The following is a 4,059-nucleotide window of genomic DNA, read 5'->3' on the forward strand; positions in this document are numbered from 1 at the left end:
ATTTTGTGTAAGCTTAAGGTTTGCAACATGATGATTTGATATATATATATATTAATATATTATAAAATGATTACCATAATAAAGGTTAGTAAAACCCCTCCATCACCTCAAATAATTACCTTTTTCTGTGGTGAGAACGTTTAAGATCTACTCTTTTAGCAACGTTCAAGTACATAATACGGTATTGTTAATTATAGTCACCAAGTTGTACCTTAGGTTCCCAGAGCTTTAATTTTAATCAGCGGTTAATGAAAGAACTTAGAGTCTTTAAATTTTATTTCTGTAATGTAAATTTAAAAAACATTTTTACTTGCTTCTTGTTGAGAAACAATAACTTTGATCCCCAGATAAAGGAGTTTTGAGAGTGACTCAAGGAGAAGTATTATTATTTTTCTGCGGCAGGACAGGGAATGACTTCTCTTATGGCTTCTGAAATCATGATATCCAGAGGTCCTTCCTGATGCTGGCCCAGCAGGTCATGCAATATGAGTAGTGTTTTCTCAAAGCTGAAACATTGTGAACAGGGAGCACTGTGACCATGAGCAGAGGTTGGGAACATAAGCGATGGTGTGCATCGGGGTCGCCATAAGGTTGCGTGAGCCAGAAGATGAAGCAGGAGACTACTAAGTCCCAGGAGAGTGCGCATACAGGCTTGAGCTTCTTGATACTTTACTCCTTTAATATACTGTAAAAAACTATATTGATTGTGTGATCTAGACACTTTGCTAGTATTATGGATGTAAAAGTAAGTATCCTCAAGTGATTTACAGTTTAATGTGGGAAAATAGATAATAAGTGAGCAGTTATGAAAAGGTGTGCTAAGTGTCATGATACAGAAGGTTTATGATATTGGGAGAACAAAGCCGGGGCATTCAAGCCTCATCAAATGAATGTCAGGAAGTAGCATTATCTGAGGTCTGATGAATGAGAAGAGGGTTGCCAATTGAGGGAGGAGTTGAGAGATGGGGGTCCATACAGTGAGTTCTTGTCTGAAGTCCTAAGAGCAGAAGATAACCTCCTGGTCATTAGGAGGAAGTAGCTGTTGGGTGTGGCATAGGGAAGGGAGAAGGAGATTAGGCTGGAGAGATAGGTTGGGCCCCATCAGAGGCCATGGTAATGTTAGACTTCATTTGAAAGATGCTGAAAAATTACTGAAGGGTTTTAAGATAGAAAATGGTGTGGTGAGAGTCCCATTTTAGAAGATCTCAATAAGACTCAAGTCTTGAAAGACTGGATTGGAAGGGGCACAGTTAGGGGCAGAGAAACCAGTTAGGAAACAACTGCAGATTTCCAGTTGATAAATGTTGGGGGGGTCTAGACTAAGGCAGTGTCCCTGGAAATGAAGATAGTTTGAAGGACTCTGAGAAGGTGAAATAGATGTGGCGATAAATTTAATGTGGATGTGGGGAAGGAGAATAACCAAGGGTGGCTGGTCTATGAAAGTGTCATATACATATTCAAGTTCGAGGCAGGAGGATAACAGTTCAGTTTTGGACTTGCTGAATTTGGGTCCTAGTGGGACAAGTGGGATTGTTGAGTAGGAGGTGGGTTCATGGGTTTGGAGCTTGAGAGAGTGGTGTGGGCAGGTGATATAGATGGTAACTGAAATAATGGGAGAAAGTGGTGTGGGCAAGTGATATAAATGGTAACTGAAATAAGGGGAGAGAGTGATGTGGGCAGGTGAGATAAATGGTAACTAAAATAATGGGAGAGTGTATGAAGGGAAAAAGAGGAGTGAGTGTAAGGAATGAACATTTGGGTGACAGGCAGAAGAAGAGGAAAGTCCTGTGATTAGAGGGTAGGAGGAAAACCACGGGAGCCTGGGCTGTGGGAAAGAGTGTTCAGTAAGGGAGAGGTTAACAGTATCAAATGATAAGGATGACTCAACTAAAATAAGGAGTGAAGAGTGCAGGTAGGAGTCAGTACCGACATAGACATCGGCATCTCTGGTAAGAGCAGTTAAAAGTGCAGTGATGGGCCAGATGCCAGATTCTTTTGGGATGAGTGGTAAGAAGGAGAGGAAATGGAGGCAGGAGTGTAAGCACACTCTTTCAGGAGGAGAAGGACTATATTCTGAAGAGGCCACAGGGCTAAAGGAGCATATTTTACCTCTTAATGGGAAGCAGCCGGTAGATGAGAAAGTTTGAAGATGTAGGAAAGAGATGGGATAATCAATACAATGAAGTGAAGCTGGGTGGTATCCATAAGCCAAGGGGTGGGACTGGTCTAAAGCAAGGCAAACCTTTGTACAGTGGGTGTGAAGGAGGCAGATATGAATACAGATGTGAGCATTTTGCAGATGTGGGAGTCAGAAGTTGTGAAATGCAAGTGAGAGTGGTAGTCTTTGGTAGTCTTCTACTTGTGGGTTAATGTTAAAGAACATACCTCCTTATTTCTTTTCATGCACTTCATGAAATATTGTCAGAGATGCTATCAATGGGCTTTCTTATGATGCTTATCTTTTGTTGCTTTTGCTGTTGAAGCAGATTCTCCTGATTAAGAAAATGAGGTGGGAGAACTCTGTAAGCAATAATCCCTTAGTTCTAAGTGAAAAAAAGTTAAGGGTCTTGGCAAATCCCGGGATTATGACAGTTAATATATGGCCTTCCAGGCTGGCTGGCCCTCCGTTGGCTGCCAGCTTAGTTTAGCATCTGCCAGGATGTCAATCACATGGGCTAAAGTAGACTGCAACCGCTGACACTCTCCTAACCTTCTACCATTTAGCTTTAGCCAGAACATCTTAAAGATCCATTAAGACAATACTTTTAAAAGCTCTTTGAAAACTGTAGATAATTAGAAATATAATGGTGTTAGATGATTGTGTGAGGCAATATGAAGTGGTAGAAAACAGTTATATAGGAATTAACTTGTATGATTTTGTTTGGGTTCCTTAACCTCACTGAAACCCTTCACATTGAGCTTCTCACTTCTAAAGTAGACTTTTCCTACCAGCCATGTAGAATTATTGTCAGTGTTCAAGGCAGTGGTTTTCGGTGTGGCTGATCTTGTCCATTGGGAGTAATTTTGAAGTGAGCAGGACACATTTTAGTTGTTGTAATAATGGGGAAATGGTGGTCTTTGGTGGGGTGGAGAGATTCAGGAATTTTGAGCATCTCACATGCATTTGATGATCAACAGAGAATTTTTCTGGATTGAATCGTAGTTGCATGTTTAGTTTTTTTGAGAAAATGTTTTCCAGAGTCTATATCATTTTACTTTTTCAGTAAAATGGTAATTTTTGGTAATTTTTTTGCTTTGAAATCAGCTTTATTTGATATCAAAATAAAGTTTTTCAGTAGCAGTGTATGAATGATCCAGTTTCTCTACAGTCTTGTCAGCATTAGATGTTGTTACTATTTCTTATTTTAGTCATTCTGATAGGTGTGTAAAGATATCTAACTGTAGTGTTAATTTACATTTCCTTAGTGGTTAGTGATGTGAAAATCTTTTTGTGTGCTTATTTGCTGTCTGTATGTCTCCCCTGGTACTATCAAATTCTCTCAGTTCTGCTTTTTTTCTGTCCCACAAATTTTGTCATATCGTATTTTCCTTTCTGCTCAAATATAGTTTTTCATTTTCCATGAGATTTCCTCTTTGACCTATAAATTATTTACCAGTGTGTTGTTTAGTTTCCAAGTGTTTTGAGATTTTCCTGTTATATTGGTTATTGATTTCTAGTTTAATTCCATTTGGGTCACAGAATATACTCTATATGATTTTAATTCTTTTAAATTTTTTGAGGTTCATTTTATGAGCCAGGATAAGGTCTATTTTGGCATATGTTCTGTGGACACTTGAAAAGGATGTGTATTCTGCTGCTGTCAGGTAGAGTGTTCTATAAATGTTGATTATATTGTTGGTTACTGGTAATGTTGAGTTCTTATTTATCCTTGCTGATTTTTTGTCTAGATGTACTAGCAATTGTTGATTGAGTGGTGTAGAAATCTCTAGATATACTTGAGGTATTGTCTGTTTTTGCAAAAAGTCAATCAGTTTTTGCTTTACATATTTGGCAGCTGTGTTGTTTGGTATGTTTACATTTAGGATTGCTATGTTTTA

Source organism: Dama dama, chromosome 11, assembly GCF_033118175.1.
Source record: "Dama dama isolate Ldn47 chromosome 11, ASM3311817v1, whole genome shotgun sequence".
Lineage (NCBI taxonomy): Eukaryota > Metazoa > Chordata > Mammalia > Artiodactyla > Cervidae > Dama > Dama dama.